Here is a 19,772-nt window from a genome sequence, read left to right as displayed (position 1 = left end):
CCCGTATCAGCGCTCTGTCTTCCTCGCTCCCGGTCAGGTAGGTCCAGGACTCCTCGTTGCCCGTCAGGCCCTGCAGCCAGCTGGGACTGACCTTCTTTTTCCCGGTCTTTTTCCCCATTACTCGGATCGGACCAACGCCACAGTTGTAGGTTCCTCTGTAGCGGGTGGTGTTTGCACCTCCGTAAAAAGATGTGGAACCCACCGAGGGTTGTCTGCCCACACAAAATTTATTTTTAGCGCAGGTCCCCTGCCAACAGACTGCCAGAGAATCCTGCCGACTACGCCAGTGTGGCAGTAGGGGCAGTAGTGCACCCTTGAACCCTCAGGTACGACTCCTGACACCAGGTAATAGTACAGGACCTTTTATTATTTTCTTCAGTGCACCAAGCACCTTCCACATTCTTCATAAACCACAAATAAACACACTCTAATCAACACACAATAACCTCTCCTCCTCGCCCAGACACTTTGCTCCTCTCCCACCCAGCACAGCTCAGTGTCTGGACTGAGGCAGCGTCCTTTTATAGCCCCTGACCCGGAGGTGTTCCTGTCCCAGGAGTCCACAGTTCCCTACTCCTTCCGGGTCAGGGCAATCAGTCCATTACTTCAACCCGAGCACGCCATACCTTCCTGTCACATGACCGTGGACGCACCCGGTCATAAGGCACAACGGAGCCCATAAGTCCCCCCACAGCGACTCCTGGTGGCGCCCAAGGTATCCAGCAGGGCTGTGTATAAACACCACAGAGTCCATAAGGCCCTGCTGGACCTCGGAGCACGATCCCGCTGTCTGGAGAGCTCCTCCTGTCGGCCTGGGGGTGCGGACCGCCTCGGAAGCCGGCAGTCTTCCACAATATGTAGATATATATATGTATGTATATATGTGTATATGTATAGATATGTATGTATATATATATATATGTTTATGTGTGTGTGTGTAAATATATATATATATATATATATATATATATATATATATATATATATATATATGACAACAACACTCATCACTCACAACAGTGACAAATCAGGTTACGTTATTTTCAAAATGTTTCCTTTTCTTTTTCATTGCTTCTTTAACACACTACTTCTCCGCTGCGAAGCGCGGGTATACTAATAAAAGGCAAAGCCCTCACTCACTCACTGACTCACTCACTGACTCACTGACTCATCACTAATTCTCCAACTTCCCGTGTAGGTAGAAGGCTGAAATTTGGCAGGCTTATTCCTTACAGCTTACTTACAAAAGTTGGGCAGGTTTCATTTCGAAATTCTACGCATAAGGGTCATAACTGGAAGCTATTTTTTCCCATATAATGTAATGGAGTCTTGAGTTGGAGATGGCAGCTGAGGAGTTTGTGTGACATCATCACGCCTCCCTACGTAAGTACGTGAGAACAAGGAAGAACTCCAAACAGCGATGAGCACAAAACGCCATTTCACAATTGAGAAGGCAGAAAAACATTATGAAGCAAATGATGCATATGCGGAAACAAAGCACGGCGTGAACCGTAAGTTTATATTAAATTAAGTTCATAGACAGGCTGCCACTAGCGTTTGTAATTTAGTGCCTGCCCATATAAGGCCGTCCATCAGCGGCAATCCAATACAAACACTGTCGCTAAATATTCACGTGTGAAGGACTGTGCTTATGCAGAGGAAGATGAATGGTCAGGGTGGTGTTTGGCACAAACTCATTGAAACTGCGAGAGAAACTTTTAAGTGCCGGGTCTTAGCTGACATTACAAGATGGCACCAGTACAGCTGGGAACCTTCGATGCAAGAACACCAAGCGCTCACGTGAACTGGCGCGGTGCACAGACAAAAAGCAACAGTTCCAAAGAGTGCTGAACAAAAACCGAATTACACAATTGAGAAGGCAGCAAAAAAATATGAAGCGTCTTATACATACAATCATATTCATAAGTGCAGCTACTGCGGAAACAAAGCACACGGTGGAAAAGTGAATGTCCTGCTAAAGGAAGACAGCGTAAAAAAACCCCGTGCATGCAGTTTGTCACATCACAGATAAAAAGGAAGACGAGCTGTTTATTGATGCAGTAAGGAACTAATCGATGAATGAAACCTATCTTTACAACGATTGACAAACACGGAATGTAACTTGAACACAACAAATCCTACAAATACGAGCCTGATTGAAAGAAATAATGATAATCAAATCCTTGATGACAGCAACATTCAATAACACTCACAAAACAATTACTGTATATTGACAATCATGTTACGTTATTTTTAAAATGTTCCCTTTTCTTTTTCATAACTTCTACTTCTCCACTGCGGTACACGGGTATATATATATAAATGTATATATATATACCCCGATCTACAATACATACTTTAGCATAGACAAGCCACACGCTGTGGCGCAATTGTAGAGTCTTCACCTCTAACGCCGACATTCGAGGTTCGATTCCCGAGAGGGGGTGTACTGAGTATGTCGCGCTACCGATTCATTTTACCTTACATCTCCTTGGTTTGGGACGTATGAAAAAATATTAGGTTAACGCAGAATCATGTTACGTTATTTTTAAAATTTTCCCTTTCTTAGCACAAGCACAGTTGAGAAGCTTCGATGCATGTACTCCATAACGCGTTAAAAAATAACGCATTTAATCACACTTTCAATTCCAAGCAAACGGGAACTTTTGTCAATGCATCATTTCCTGGTACATCCATTACTAGTGATGGGCCGCTCGATACTCAGGTTTCGACACTGTGTCGAGCTATCGAAGCACTGGAGATCGAAGCACCGCTTCGAGGCTTGCTTCAAATGCGCCCGTCACGTGATTTTGAGCACGCTAGCGTAATGACGTCATTGATATCCGCGCAGTCAGCAGTCGATTTGGTCAGTAACTAGTCTGCTGAAGTGCTTTGGCTCAAAGCGTAAATAGCGGTTGTCTGTGTTATATTGATAAAATACGCTAACCCGAGTTCAAATCCTAGTTGGGGCTCGCATATGTTGAAATAAGGATTTTGTATAAAACAGTTAAGTAGTACTTGTTTGAAAGTTAACAAATATATTTTGGAGACATTATGAACGATTTACATGGGGCACCTTTTTCCTCGGTGTGGAATTGTGTCCACCAAGAATCTGTAACAAATCGATGAGCATATTTTGCGTAAGGTAGCACGTATTGTAACAATCCAGAATCTATTCTACCCCATGTCGATCATATCACAGAGGCTAAGAAATGCTTCACTAAAGCCGACGTGGTCATTACACCAGTATATGCAAGACATTCCTCATTAAACGTTTTACTATTCAGTGATTCCCAGATCTGTTGCCGATTTGTATTATTGATTTCCAAAAAGCAATGTGAGTAAAAGCGTGTTCTGCATAACTAATCACAATTGTCTTTAAAACAGAATCAGCGCCATCAACAGTGTCTTCTGCAATTTTAGGAAAGCCTTGGGATTTCTGCGTTAATGAGACAAAAAAGTTGTAAAGAAACTTTGCAAATTCATCCAAAGGTGAACGTAAAGATCACTCAAGTACTGAGAAGAAGGAGAAGCTGGATAAGCACATCTGGAGCCAAACTTTCAAAAAAGCACCTGACTTTGTCATGAACATTCCTTTAGTTGTGAATTCATCTTATCAAAGGCTGCGCTGGGGGGGTAAATAAGTAATCTTCCGAAGTGCAGCACAACAGAGTAAATAATTGATGTAAATAGAATTACTGAAAGACTAAGTTTTTGCCGTTTCTGTATTCTTAAACCATCTTCCAGTTACACAATCCCCCGCAGTCAATATCACATTCAATGTTCTCTGCTCCTTAACCTGTCTTGTTACCCAAAGCATCAACACTCAGTTTCATTCAAGGCTTTACCGTCCTTCCTTTCATAGACATAAAATAAAACACATTTCCTCTACATGTCCAATAATAATAGTAAACTTGCAGGAACGAGAAAAGCACAAGATGGGAATATTTATGACAAGAGCCTGGACATCAGGATGAGAATGTGCCTTGTCACCCATTACGTGAGCTCGTCTGCCATCCCTCGGTTACACTGGCACACGTTACACTCGGAGCAAATGCAATGGAGAATATCATTCAATCTATCAATCAACATTTATTTATATAGCACATGTTCATACAAAAATGTAGCTCAAAGTGCTTTACAAAATGAATAGAAAAATAGAAGACACAATAAAAATAAACATAAGTCAACATTAATTAACATAGAATAAGTAAGGTCCGATGGCCAGGGTGGACAGAAAAAAAAAAAACTCCAAAGGCTGGAGAAAAAAATAAAATCTGTAGGGGTTCCAGACCACGAGACTGCCCAGTCCCCTCTGGGCAATCTACCTAACATAAATGAAACAGTCCTCTTTGTATTTAGGGTTTTCATGGAAGGACCTGATGATGATGGTCACGTAGACTTCTGGCTTTCAGTCCATCAATGTTGGTGCATCAGGATGCTTTGAGTAGGTGGTGGTGGCGCAGGCCACCGGAAAAAAACAGAAGAGAGAGTTGGGGTCAGTATGGATTTTGGAGCCACTGTGAATAGTTATTATGAAGAATTGAACATACAGAGTATCAGGATTAAGTTAAAGTGAAGTTATAAAAGGCCATGTTAAAGTAATAACATGTAATAAAGTAATACCGACAATGTACACCTTCAGAAGTGGAATAAATCGACTGTATACGTAGAACATTTCAGATAAACGATGAATTTTGTTAATCATAAACAATGCAACATAACTATTATATGTGTTGTTACTTTTTATTTATACTCACCAAACGTTACAGATCTACATGGGAAATGAACACAGGTAATATGTTTATAATCATTCTCACTAAAAGACACTGTCAAAATATATTAATGAGAAAATTGAGACACATTGGCCTTTAGGAAATATAAAAAAGTGTGTGCGCTGTCACTTAGGACAGAATGCATTGTTAACGTGACGCACTCTCTACTGACACGATGTCACGAAAAAAGAAACAGTGCAGTCCATGCTAACTCAAATCCTCCTTGATGTTTGACCTAATGATTAATTGTCAATATCAAATCGATAAAATCATTTTAAGAAGATGACAAGTCTGCTATAGTCAGTTTAATCAACGCTACTTTTAAAAAGTTTCCTTATACAGAATATAAAACAGAATCTCAATGATACGGGACTCGAGTAGTAACGAATAATATGTGACACTGAGAAATTATAATTCCTAATAACGGGAACAAGTAAAACTACGACTTCCTAAAACGGACACTGTAAATGTAGGCATTTCAATAAATAATTTAGGAGACTTGTGTGTGCATTTCAATATCGATTTAAGAACTACGTAGGCCACCTGTTGTACTATAAACGGTAGCTCAAGCAGCACTTAACAGTAAATAGTCTAACAGGACAATGACTGACTGAAACGAAGATGCTGCGCCGCAACAATTAAGGTTCACACTGTCGTTCTGCATGTTTAGAAGGTTGGCTGAAACTGTTTATAGCGAATTGTCCCAAGTTGGAAGTGCCATATAGCGATCAGACACGAAAAGACACATTTAGGCATAATGGACAGTAGTATATTTTTCTACAATACAAATTCAGTACGACACCTGGGTCTCCAAACACACAAATATGAAGCTTATTACATTTTACAGTGAAACTCTTTACATACACAATATAATTAGGGCGTGTGCCACCTGCCCGACTACGGTGGCCCAACCTTCCCTCGATAGCTCGATTCGCTCGCTATCCGTCCAAGCTTGTTAAATGGAGGAATAGAAAAAAAACTTTCACAAGAGGAGGATCAGCGACACGAACCTGAGCGACAACACCACTGAGCCACCTAATCCGGATAATTAACGAGCTCTGCACAACTGAACTACTACTACTGTTCTTACTGCGGCGGATGAAATATGTTGTTTGACATATGCACGTTAAAATGGTTTAATTGATACGAGAGTATCATTGTTGTATTCTCCTAATGAAGACGAAAAATTATATGTATAGATGTATACTATATGACGTACGGTTTTGAACAAAATTAAGTGTTCCATAAAAGGTTGAACGATTTACCTAATCTTTTCATATATATATAAAGTTAATATATGACAATATATCTTTGACACTATGTATCAGACAAAGGAAATCACAGCAATCCACAAGAACAATAATTAATTCTCAGCAACTACCTGAATTGTAGCTTAACCATATCAACTGAAATGTGTAATGTCAATACGAATTACAAAATATAACTAGAGAGTTAAGTGTCAGATAGACTCTCAAAATTAAGAGGTCAATGCCTTTCAGTGTGCTGAGGCTTTACAAAGATTCAGTAACCAGTGACCATGTCTGCTCGAAGCCCTATCATGATCCAATCTCGTACTACGCATGTCTGAGGCTTCAGTAGCCGTCATCATCTCAGTAGTACGCATGTCTGAGGCTTCAGTGCGCGTCATCATCTCAGTAGTACGCATGTCTGAGGCTTGTGCCCGTTCAAAGCCTGTCATGACGCAATCTCATTTGTATGCATGTCTGAGGCTTCAGTTGCCTCGTCATCATCTCAGTAGTACGCATGTCTGAGGCTTCGTAGCTCCGTCATCATCTAACTAGTACGCATGTCTGAGGCTTGGAGACCCGTTCAAAGCTCGTCATGACGCAATCTCAGTACTCTGCAAAGCTTCCACTCATTATTTGTTCAACGAGCTCCCGTTTGAAGTAGGCTACATATGGCATCAACAGAGTTAAAAAACTCAACAGAATTCCCATTGAAATGAAAGTTTGTAGATGATCAATACATGTTAAATGATCGTGCCCGATAATACGTTGTGGCAAAAAATAAAATTATAAATTATACATCATACAAACGCCGACTTGTTGAATGCATAATGCTGCAAAGAAGAGCTTTAGCAATACGGGTGACGACACATCTCTCACTATAATACTCTCCTAAATATCCATTCTTCGCCTCAACGTTTTCATGCAACACTGAAGGTATGTCATATAGTATACATCTATATATAATTGTTTTCGTCTTCACTACATACATACATGTATACATTAAAAAACATACATTATATACCATCCTCCTGAAAATAGTAGTGGTGCAGCGGTAGCGTTACCGCTTCATACTAAAGCATACGTGGGTTCGGGTCCCACGTCCACTCCTGTAAATTATGACCCAAAAGAGTCTGATTTTCTTTCTTTGTTTTATTAAACAGCAAATTCCAGCGTGGACCGGGAGCGAACAAGGCGAGAACACTAGTAAAGATATATCAAATGGAAACGTGCATCTTGTTTTATGTCTATAACAAAAAATATTTGAGTAACGATTTCAACTGTTTTTGTAGTTGTTGATGGCGGGTTTAGCGGTTTAAATTTTTAAATATTAAATTGATAAGGTGGAATGTGTTCTTGCTTTGAGTGTTAATGTGTTAGTAACTGGGATTGCGCCTCTATTACTGGAAGATTGCTTAGAAATGATACAGACTGGACAACTATGTGTTTTAGGAAATGTTTTATTATTGCACTGTGCTGTGACTAAAAACTTTTACTGATCACCTGTCCGGACCTTGAAGATGTGTTCACCAGGGAGGGATGCTGCTGTTAAAAGCAAATGCTTTTTCAACAGCAGGTCCAGATGTGTTTATCCGCTGCTTTTGTTGCCTCAGCACTCAATCTTTAATGCCGACCTTGATATGTGCACTGCTCACCTTGGAGTGTCCCGTGTGTGTCTGTGCCGGTGACTGATCTGCGCCGTGTCTCTCAGCCTCTCTGATGTGCTCCGGATTGACACCTTTGAATGTTTGGTGCAGCAGAGCAAATTCAACCTGATCTACCACAGTGGCTTTGTTATCACCTTATTCCAGCGTTTCTCAACCTTTAAGTATTTGCAACCAGAGTTTTCATAACAGTTTTAATCGCGCCCCAACATTTTTGAAATGTAGATGCATATTTGATTATACCTACTTAACTTTTATCGACATTTATCTAACTCTATACAGTATTTATTGTTCTATTATCAGAATGTAGTTTAAGTTAATTTGTTTTGGTTCCAACAGATGTTTTCTTTTTTCACATCTTCGCGCCCCCTTTTGTTACTTCGCGCCCACAGGTTGAGAACCACTGCCTTATTCAATGGAGGGGTTCATGGATGTCAAATGGCAATGAATAGAAATGCATTAATGTAAATATGTGAGCTGCCATCCGCAATTAGACATCGCATTTTGATGGTGATTTTGGTGATTCCCGAACAGATCTCTTATGCGATCCTTCCACAGTATCTCTCAAAATTATTTAGTTCAAATTGGTTATAAAGATTTCAATTCTGATCATTTTTTTTATTATTGTTAATTTTGATGAGTCTTTAAGTGGGATCGAACTCGGGCTAGCACTACGTTCAGAATTTGAAAAGCAACCACCTTAGTTAATTGTGCCATTGACGGCGTCATTTCGTTGTAGCTAATTCGTTACTTTCGTGCTCCACAAAATATTGTAAAGTACTAATAAATGAAATATTTCAATACTTGATCGAATAATAACAACTGATTTAAGGATTTCACCTTTTCTTTCTCAAATGTGCTTACCTATATCATGGCAAAGTACAGGGATAAACCATTATTTTCCGTCTACTCCATTTTAATTAAGTCAAACCAAGGAAAACATTTAAGGCTATTAAATGTGATCTCAAGAAAAGATGAGGGTTAATTCTAATACTAATAACAGGAGCGATTATAATGATACAGTGCAAAGGTAAATACTAATTGAAAGAGCCGGGAATCCATGCGTGAGGCGTCTTATTTTAACTCTTGCTATCGTATAGTGCATTCTGCTTGTCGGCGTTAGTTATATATATATATTTATATTTTTTAGACATCAGACACTAGAAGTTGCTGACGAACCCTTCTCTTCGTTGTCAGTCTGAACAGCGAAAAAATAAAAGCAATAAGAGTTATAACAGACGTCATTGAAGTGGATCATGAGTTTGTGTAATGTTAATGAAAATGGCCAGGAGGGGTCACTAAAGAGGTGAGTGTCAAATGCTTCGAAGCTTCGATACGATTTCCGACACAATTGCTTCAAACGTTTTGATGCTTCATGAGGCTTCACTCCGCCCATCACTATCCATTACACTGATGCACACATCACAGCTACAAAAATGTTAGAGTCGGAATAAAGCGCGTTCCTACGACTGATCATTTCGACTACCCGAGCGAAGCCTTGATAAAAGCATGGTTTTGTGCACACTGAAAAGCAAGCAAAATTAAATGCATTACAGAAAGCGGACTTTGTGGCTCTTACTGGGGATCATTGGACTTCCGTGACCGTTAGTAATTCTAAATACATCTAATTACAAAATGTTCAATGATCACACTGTTTTAGCCTAATGTACAAAATAATTTTGGCTAATGTTACTCAGAGTTTAAAGAGTAAGCTGGTCAAATTACCTTTTATGTTTCTGACTTATTTTTTTAAGAAGAAAAACTGCACTTTATGGTGAAATTTTGGTTATTATTATTTAAAGACAATACTATTCTGAAAATGTACTTAAAGTACACTACCACTTTATTTTTAAGTCTGCCCAATTTTAACCAGGGATGATATTTTTGTTTCTGTTTTGAATTCAAATGCAGTTTAAAAGCTTTTTTTTCAGAAATTAAAACAGCTTCAGTTTACAATATTCATGTCCATGTCTATTATTTGATTCTGTCGCCCACTAAAACCGTTTTACATAAAAAAAAACATTTGCGATTTGGGGCAAATTTACGTGTGCGATTACATACGATTAATCAAGATTAATTCTTACACAGCCTCTAATTAATTGGATTAATTTTTTTAATCGAGTCCCACCCCTAATATATATATATGTAGATTTGTATATATATGTGTATATACAGTATATATGTAGATATGTATATGTTGTATATACAGTATGTATATATGTGTGTGTGTATATATACAGTATGTTTATATGTATATATATGTTTATATATGTGTCTGTGTGTGTGTATATATATATATATATATATATATATATATATATATATATATATATATATATACCAGCAACACTCATGACAATTACAAAACAATTACATTGTCAATCATGTTACGTTATTATTAAAATGTTTCCTTTTCTTTTTACTTCTCCGCTGCCAATCGCAGGTATTTTGCTATATATATATATATATATATATAAATATATAAATAGATAGATATGACAACAACACTCATATCAATGACAAAACAATTACATTAACAATCATCTTACGTTATTTTTTAAATGTTTGCTTTTCTTTTTCATAACTTCTTTAACACACTACTTCTCTGCTGCGAAGCGCGGGTATTCTGCTAGTATGTGATATATATATATATATATATATAGAGAGAGAGGGGGAGTAGATTTCTGTCTGTCTACCAATTTTACTCTGTTGAGCACATTCAGTGTTAATTGTTTGTGATGTGCAATCAATTGGAATGTATTTTTTAATGCATATAACAAAACACATTGCATTTTTCATTGTAACAGATGGCACATTGCAAACATTAGCACTGATGAGAACCTTGCACCTAATGCAGTATAACTAAAGCAACAGACAAATTAACACTAAAACTTCACAAAGAAAAATTTAAATATAAAACATTCTAGATATGAAAAAGAATGATGAAAACAGTACTTATCTCATTCGAGTCCAATAGACATTCAGGTGATTCACTTTCATTAATGCAGAAAAATAAGGGCAAGTAAAAATTGTGTAAATAAACAACAAATTTCAAATACAGCTACAAAGAAGGCACAATGGTCTCCCAGAATCCATCTTTGATACCCCCTGTGTCATTTCCTCAACTATTACCCTTAATGTAATATGTGCTATTATCAACCGTTTTCATTGCTTTTAATTTTGTTATGTTTAAAATTTCTTTTATTAGATTGCAGTGGTAGTTATATACATCATCTGTTGGAATTAAAAATGCAGTGCATTTTATGAGTACAAATCCTTTCAAATGGGTGGGTCATGAATAGCTCTCTTGAGTGACTGGTCGTGAGTGACATTGCAAATATTATGGTCTGCAGTTACACTCAGATGATACTTCTGCACTCTGGTTGAAGCTCTAATAGTTCACAATTTATTGTGGACTAGAACAGCTAGAATTCAATATTAGAAAACGGCATTTAATGGATAAGAGGAAGCCATTCAGTCCACCATGCGGAATGGTTTGATTGACTAAAGGCCAAGGTTGTCAAGTTGTTTGTCTCCGCTATGTGTCTCTGCAGTTTGTCCCAGATTTCAAAATCCCTTTGTGTGAAGAAGTGGTTTCTGTTGTTCAATTTAAAATAACTTTATTTTAACTTAGACCAGCATCCTTGACTACATGATTTGACATTTAATTGAAAGAATTCTGCTGGATCAGTTTTATTGATGTATTTGAAAATGGTAAAGATCTGGATGAGGTCCTCAATCAGGTTTGTCTACTCACGACTAGTTTTGTCCCATGATACACTTGGTTGCTTTTCCTCTTCTGTTAGTATGTCTTATTGTAGTGTGGTGACCAGAGTAGCACTCTACACTCCAGGTGTGGTCTTACTAGCATATTATACAGTTTGAACATAACATTCATTTAATTATATTCAAAAGACTTTTACAATATAACTTAACATGTTATTTGCCTTTTGAATTGGTTCTGCGCATTGCCTAGACAATTAAGTATTGTATTAAAACAGTAGCCTAAATCCTTTTCAGAGGCTGCTTCCTGTAGGTTGCTGTCACACATCTTTTATTTTTAACTACACTTTGTTTTTGTAGTTTTGCACTTCAAACTACATTTTCCAAGTGTCCTATCATTATTGAAGACTGTTTGGGTCTTTTTGAATTTTTTTCTTGTCTTTCCAGAATTTGCTATCCCTCCAGTATTGGTGTAATATGGGAGTTTCACAAGTTTATTAATTCAGAGCTTTTGTATAGTAATAGTTCAAGCATAGAGTCCTGACTGGGACCACGATTGACCTCACACTGATTGGAACATTCCCCTTATTAAAGTACTTGTGTCAGGCAAATAAGTCATCTTCAAACTCCATTTGAAGTTATCTCTGATGTCAGCGGCTTCAAATTTCAAAATTAATCTTTGGTCAGCATTATAGTCTTTTTGAAAGTCAAAGTAAATTATGCTGCATATTTTACTTTACTATACTACTACACTTTCCTGATTGGTTTGGAAACGTATTTTGCTCATGCTTACTGTTATTTAGTATATTTTTAAATAGTATTTTAATTTGTTATAGTTTCCATAATTTTACATTGAATTAAAGTAAGTCCTTTAACAACAACAACAACATTCATTTATATAGCACATTTTCATACAAATGATGTAGCTCAAAGTGCTTTACAGGATGAAGAAAGATAAAAAAAAAAAAAGACAAAATATATAAGAAATAAAATTAAGCAATACTAATTAACATAGAATAAAAGTATGGTCCGATGGCCAGGAAGGGCAGAAAGAAAAAAAAAAAAAAAACTTCAGGCAGCTGGAGAAAAAAAATAATATCTTCAGGGGTTCTGAGGCCACGCGACCGCCCAGCCCTCTCTAGGCATTCTACCTAATATAAATGACCTCAATCAGTCCTCAATACACAGGGTTCCATTTTGTGTCCCTGCTAGTCAACTGCGCAGTGGTGGCTTTGAAGCTAGGGATCTGCACTGGCAATCGGAAGGTTGGCAGTTCGAATCCCGTAAACACCAAAAGTGACTCTACTCTGCTAGGCCCTTAACCTGCAATTGCTCCATCCTGGGTATGATGTCAATCTGCATCTTCCATCCATCCATCCATCCATTTTCTAACCCACTGAAGCGAATCCCAGCCAACACAGGGCACAAGGCAGGAACCAATCCTGGGCAGGGTGCCAACCCACCGCAGGACACACACAAACACACCCACACACCAAGCACACACCAGGGCCAATTTAGAATCGCCAATCCACCTAACCTGCATGTCTTTGGATTGTGGGAGGAAACCGAGCGCCCGGAGGAAACCCACGCAGACACGGGGAGAACATGCAAACTCCACGCAGGGAGGACCCGGGAAGCGAACCCAGGTCTGTTAACTGCGAGGCAGCAGCGCTACCACTGCGCCACCGTGCCGGCGGCATCTTCCATCCTGTAGGGAAAAACCTGGGGGTTGGTGGTGGAATTGGCACTCCAGCCACCATAAAAAAACCTCACACTGGTTCCATTCCACCTGAACTTGTGTGGTGCTGAGGTGTCATCCGTTGCATGACTGCGCTCAGGTCCTAATCTGGGATCCTGAGTTGGTGTGTCACGTGGTGAGTGCGGCAATGCACTGTATCAGCGCCTGCTTCTAACCTCTTGTCAACTGCAGTAATATTTGCAACTTTCTAGTCATCTGTGACTTCTCCCATCTAACCAAATGTTATATATTTAGTGATACAAATCCTCAGACTTCCAAAAGTAAACTTACCAAATTAGAAAGGAAAGTTAAGCACAATCTATTAATCTTTGCTGATAATGGCTTACTATCTGGCAAGCTACTCCTATCTAATTCTAAGGTCTGTGTGTTGAGTCCCTCAGCACAATTGGATTGGTCAGTTTGGCTTTGGTGGTGCAACAAAAGAGGAAGTGTGAGTGTGAGATGTACAAGGAGCAGTAAAAGTGTATGAGGCATGCGGAGAAGCAGACACGCTCAAGAGAGGGATCACTAGTAAAGACACCTTCACACACTTATTTTAAAGGAAGATTGGTGAGCTCTTTTAAGAAAATATTCATTCTTGGCATAAACTTGTTTAACTTGCAGTACCTCTGAGCTCTGCTCCACACTGAAGAACCCATACAGTCCCTTGGAAATTTCACCGCTACTATTCATTGAAACAGTTTTAAATAATTTTCAACATGGCAAGTGCTCCAAAAAATTAAGGATTGTTGGTTGATTGAAATACATCAAAAAGAGAAAGGCAATTCAGCCCCAATTTCCATTTTTGAGGACCCAAGCATGCACTATAGCTTGTGCTGTCCAGGGTTTTCTATGTCTAGTTCCTAAGTGAAACAAAGTCTTTGGATTTTATTTTAGTATCGCTGCTCATTTAGCATAAATCGCTGTAAAATTGACACAGTACATAGTGTTGTTGTCTCACAGCTCCAGATCCCAAATACAGTATAATCATGTTAAGTTAACTGGTGACACTTAACTGGACTGCTAGAATACTTTTAACTGTATGTTAGTATACACCACAAGGGTCTGGTGACCCACCAAGGGCTGCTTCCTGTCTTTTGTCCAATGCTACCAGACTCCACACAATGAAAAAAATAATTATTTGTAAAATAAATGGATAGATAGTCACATACTGCATATACAGTAATTGTCTTCTTTCAGCATAAACTGCTACAAAGGTTAATGCATCTGTCCACCCATTTCATTTTCAGAGTCTACTTTGTCCATTACAAAATCCACTTCTCTAACAGCTACACTTATAGGGATGAAATCTTTACACAAATCCCTACTAAGGCCTACTCCCTAAACGAGCAGATTAACCGGAGAGTCAAGAATCTCTGTTTAAATGTTTCATGCAAACCCTGCATTAAAAAACATTTATTTAATTACAAGAAGGTATATTTGATTGAGGCTGTATCTGGGGAAGCAAAGTTGCATTTTTCTGTCCTTTCTACATTTTTTAACTCATTAAATGCTATTTACGTCGAGTCAATTTAACTTATTCATACATCAATGCATCCATTCATTTTCTGAATCCAATTGAAGTTCAACTTCAGTCCATCAACACTGGGCCCAAGTCAGATATTTATTTTGAACAAGATGCCAGCCTGAAATAAGTCATACTTACTGTATACCCTCAAGAAGTCAATTTAAAGTTGTCAACCAATGACATGCATTTCGTTGAAAGGTTGAAGGATGAAAAACCTGGGGTGCTCAGAGACAAATCCATACGGACAAGGGGAGGATGTGTAGACCCCACTGTCTCCAAGTCAAAAGTCTCAAGTCAGTCTCCTGGAGCTGAGAGACAACAGCACTAAGCACTGCACCACCACAATGTCTGTTATTAAATATGATTGAATAAAAAAAAATTGACATGGAAGTTATTTTATAACTTAATGTTTTGGAAAAGTAAGGAGATATCCTATCAGTACAGCATGGAGGCTTTAAACCTGTCCAGGAAAGAATCTGATATCACATGTGGATTCAGCATAAATATCAAAGTGCATAAATTGAATTTGTTTTTTTGCAGAACTTTAATTTAAATCTATCAATATAAATAAAACGGCACACATCAAATATGCCACAATAGCATAAACAGGACTACTTGCAGCATGTAAAATAATAAAGAAGAAGTTGTTCTCTTGGGCAGACTCCTCTAAATGACATCCCGTCCATTATGTCCTGAAATCCTGACTTCTATGAACTAATTAAAGCTGTTTGAGTCCGTCAGACTTCATGAACTCACTAAAAGCAAAAATGCAAGATGCAGTGTTCAAGAGATCTTGTTATTAGAGATGTTCTTTTAGCTTTACTTTGTGTATATTTTAAGGCAGCAATTACAGAGAAAATGCCTTAATAACTCATTTTCCTTGACTGGACCAAGACATTTTATATATTTTTCAAATTCTTCCTTTCCGATTCACCGAGCCATTAAGAGACTCTGCAGAGCCGGTTATTTCAGTGTGAAGACATATCAGAAAAATATATATATATTTGACACCATAATAATTGCACAGTCTCATCCTTTTAAAGTTAAATTTTTTCTGTCACTTCCGCAAGATTTTTCTGTCACCCTAATGAGCCATCCACATATCAAACTACACTATTCTTTTCTCTTGGGATGTCTCATAACTGTAGGCTATACATGAAGAAAATTTTCGTAAAAGAAGAGAATATGAAAAATTGATTTCTAGGAAAATGAAGCAATTGTGTGCACTCATCTTATGGAGAGAAAATTCAAAATGACCTGATGCAAACACATGTTTTCATGTATAGGTCACTGCTGCTTCACAGCTCCAGAGGTGTAGGATCAAACCCTACCTTGACTGTCTATGTGAGTTTTTCATATTCTCCTTACATCAACGTTGGTTTTCCTGCAGGTACCCCATTTTAACCCCAACATCTAAAGATGTGTGTATCAGGCTAATGAGCAACTCAAAAAAGAGCCAATTTCAGGGAGTTTATTTGTGTAAGTGGGCTCTGTCAGAGTTTAATACTGAGTTCTATCCTATGCTGTCAGAATGGAATCAGGGGCCCCCATGACAACAGCCTGGATTAAGTTGAATAAGAAACTGAATGGATGATTTGGTTTGATTAGATGTGACACCCCCGTTTTTTGGAAGAGAATAAAAAATAAGTATATTTTATTTGATACAGTTTAATGTCTCTTGATTTATATTCAACAATTTTTATGATATAGTCTAACATTTTATTTGCCTTTTTAATTGGTTCTGCACATTGCCTAGATGAGAAGAATCTCATGTCAGTTTAAACTCCTAAATCCTTTTCAGAACTTGCTTACTTTAAGACATTGCCTCTCATCTTATATACATAATTAATATTCCAGCTTTGGCACTTTTTTACACACTTAACTGCATTTTTTTCAAGTGTTCCCCAAGCAGAGGCACCAACAAGGGAAGAAATGGGAGAACTTGTCCTGGGCCTTGGACTTGTGGGGGGCCTAGAATTGTCTGTATAGAAATTCACTGGTTGTGCATCAGTAACAATGCTGGTAAGTAGCTGCTGCAATAACTGTAAGGGGAATACATAATGGCTTGAACCAAGTGGGCAATTAGTCAATGTCCACCAAAGGCATGGATAGAGCTTAAGGAATGGTAGGAGGGGGACTTTCAACCCACCCTCCCCACATGGATGGTCTATGTCAGCGGTTCTCAAACTTTTGTATTTAGCGCTCCCCCCCTTTTTTAACTGGAATAATTCTGCGCCCCCTACATAATATAAGATAGATGAGAATAACCTATGATACAACTATGATACAACTAAAGGTACGATACTCGTGTGGTGTCGCGGTATCCTATCATTTTTACTTCTATAAGATTTGCATGTGCTCAGCTAACTTCGATGAAATATTTGCAATTTATTTTTTTTAAAGCGCTTTAATAACTGTTAAAATGCCTTGTGTGGTTTTTGGTAGTAATTCTAATCCCAAAAACAAAGAATAAATTATTTATTCTTATTTAATTATGTTTTATGTAAAGAAATGATCAATATGTTTTAATTTTTAAAAATCTCATAAACAAGGACACCGATGAAGTAAATCTGCGTGAGACGAACGTATTTTTGTCTGACAAATATTATACCGTTGTTAGTTGTATCATGAAAATAATCCAATACGCAGTAAATTATTTAACTCAATTTGGCAATATTGGCTAAGCTGCCAATGTGGTGCAGTCGTGCTGCATTATCACCTGATCTACTGTTACCCGAATGTTTGCGACAGATACCGATACATCTCGAACTTTCTGGATTGAAAATACGCGACTATAAAAGCAGCAGCAGCAGCACCGCTCGTCATAGAAACAAACTTTAAATAGAAAAGGAGCTCAGAGTGTCCATCTCGAATATCAAACTAAACCTGGACAGGCTATGTACTTTAAAGCAGGTACATATTAGTCATTAGATCTATGCCTTAGAAATGTTTTATTCATATTATTTTATATTATATATATATATATATATATAATATTTCATATTATTATATTATTCATTATTCGCTGTGATTATATGTTTGCTAATTTAAATTTGAAATAAAAACGTAAAAAATTAATTTTGATGTCTTGTTCTTTTATTTGACACCCCCTTGTACAGCTTCAGCGCCCCCCCAGGTGGGCACGCCCCACAGTTTGAGAACTGCTGGTCTAAGTTATAAAATATAAATCTCAAATAAAGACCATATTTTTGTCAAAACTTTTTTTTTAGGCACCAGATAAAGTAAATAAGTTAACAAATACAATAATTAGCAAGCAAGTACATTTCATTTACAAAGCACATTAAAATATATTAACCAAAGTGCTGCACATATATAAAAATGAATGCAAGAAAAAGGACAAAGTTTAAACCACATCATCTTTAGCACAGACACATTAAGACATAAAATAAAAGCCAAATATAAAACATCCATCTAGAAAGTTTCAAAAGCTAATGAAAAAAGGTGTGCTTTGAGTCCATATTAAAAACATTAAGGAGGAGGCTGTTCCACAATCTCAGGAGAGCAATTACTGTGAAGGCATGAGCTCTATTAAGTTTTATTTGACACTGTTAGCAATAGTTGACAGGACAATCTTAATGGCCTGGTGGAGTAGATGGGGCAAAACAAGTCAAAAAATGAGTTGGGGCCAAGCCAATAAAATCTTTAAAAACAACACATAGTACTTTAAAATGAATCCGAAACTGAACTGGGAGCCAATGAAGGGAAGGTAAAATTGAAGTCTTTTCTTAGTGCCAGTTAATAATCTCACTGCAGCATTCTGTACAAACTGCAGATGAAGAAAATACAACGGTCTAATACGTATATACAGAGAATTACAAGAGTCTAAACGGGAACACATCATGGATGGATCACTTTCTCTAATTGAACCTACAATATTGGCTTCACCAGAGATAATTCTAAGATGATAAAAGCCATCATTAATGATCAAGTTGACTTGTTTGTTAAATCTGAGGTATTTATCACAGATCACCACCAGATTTATAACCTGTGATTTCACTTTTATTGACAAGTCTTCTGGGCCTTCTGAGAGCCTTGCAATACTTTTTAGATGGACCAAATAAAATCACCCCCAGTTTAATTTGATTTAGTTGGAGGAAGTTATTTGCCAACCTGCCTTTAATCTTCCCCAAGGATTTAAAAACATGGATTAGTAGAGTTCACTGAAAAATAAAGCTGTGTGTCATTAGTATAAAAGTGAAAGTAGAAATTATACAGTTTGATTAACCGAATGAAAACTAAATCCATCCTGTCATATGCAATTCTCTCTTGCACGTTGCCTATCTTTTAAACAAACAGAGAAACATGCTGTACGACTTAAATGACAAATTAGTTTACTTATTCTTATTTAGCTTGAGAGATGTCACTTCACCTTGCCTAGTTTGTATCCAGTATTTTCTTCTTTTACATGTCAGATCCTCAGTAGTCAGTAAAAGCAAGTGAACCGGCAGCAGAGTCACACACGTATGTCTGCATCTCGTGGCTTATGCCTAAATGTGCTATTTGTACAGACAGCAGTGCAGCAGTCTAAGCAAATCTCCATTCCACGTCACACTGTGATTAAATATTTATAAAACAAAAATATCTCTTTAAATACTGTGCCGGACAGCCAGGACCCATGCCTGGCCAGGTTGCCCCTTTGACACTGGGACCGGGGGAGAAGCCATGGGATGCACACTAGGTCCCCAGAACACATGGTGGCAGCCCTCCTGGGTTACATTTAGGCCACGGGTGTGGGGCTTCTGGGCTCAGACCTGTTGGGCTCTGTGGCAGCCACCCAGAGGAGCTGCACAGCTTAACGAGCCCATGTGAGCTGGAATGCAGCCACACCCAGAAGTGCAGCTTAATTAGGCCAATTACCACCTGGAGCACTTCTGGGAGGGCTTTAAAAGGAGCCTGTGGCCGCTACTCAGGGAGCCAGAGTCGGGAGGAGGGAGACAACGCTGCCAAGGATTCACTGAAGATTGGGTGCTTTACTTTTGGTGTTTGATTTGTGTGGTTTTTGCGGGACTGTGTTGTGGCTGAGGGACACAGGGAAGACGTGGCCCCCAGTTGAAGAAAAATAAATCTTTTATTTTT

The sequence above is a fragment of the Polypterus senegalus genome, chromosome 13 (assembly GCF_016835505.1).
Source record: "Polypterus senegalus isolate Bchr_013 chromosome 13, ASM1683550v1, whole genome shotgun sequence".
Classification (NCBI taxonomy): domain Eukaryota; kingdom Metazoa; phylum Chordata; class Cladistia; order Polypteriformes; family Polypteridae; genus Polypterus; species Polypterus senegalus.
This window is presented reverse-complemented; position numbering follows the sequence as displayed.